The sequence below is a fragment of the Physeter macrocephalus genome, chromosome 11 (genome assembly GCF_002837175.3).
Source record: "Physeter macrocephalus isolate SW-GA chromosome 11, ASM283717v5, whole genome shotgun sequence".
Classification (NCBI taxonomy): domain Eukaryota; kingdom Metazoa; phylum Chordata; class Mammalia; order Artiodactyla; family Physeteridae; genus Physeter; species Physeter macrocephalus.
In genome coordinates, this window is record NC_041224.1 from 51,326,729 (window position 1) to 51,327,130 (window position 402).

Genomic DNA, 402 nt, shown 5'->3' on the forward strand with positions numbered 1-402 from the left:
CCCAAAATAGGAGCACCTCAATACATAAGGCAAATACTAACAGCTATAAAAGGGGAAATTGACAGTAACACAATCACAGTAGGGGACTTTAACCCCCCACTTTCACCAATGGACAGATCCAAAGTGGACTTAATTGATATTTATAGGACATTCCATCCAAAAACAATGAAATACACATTCCTCTCAAGTGCTCATGGAGCATTCTCCAGGAAAGAGTATATCTTGGGTCACAAATCAAGCCTTGGTAAATTTAAGAAAACTGAAATTGTATCAAGTGTCTTTTCTGACCACAGCGCTATGAGACTAGATATCAATTTCAGGAAAAAAACTGTAAAAAATACAACACATGGAGGCTAAACAATACACTACTAAATAACCAAGAGATCACTGAAGAAATCAAAG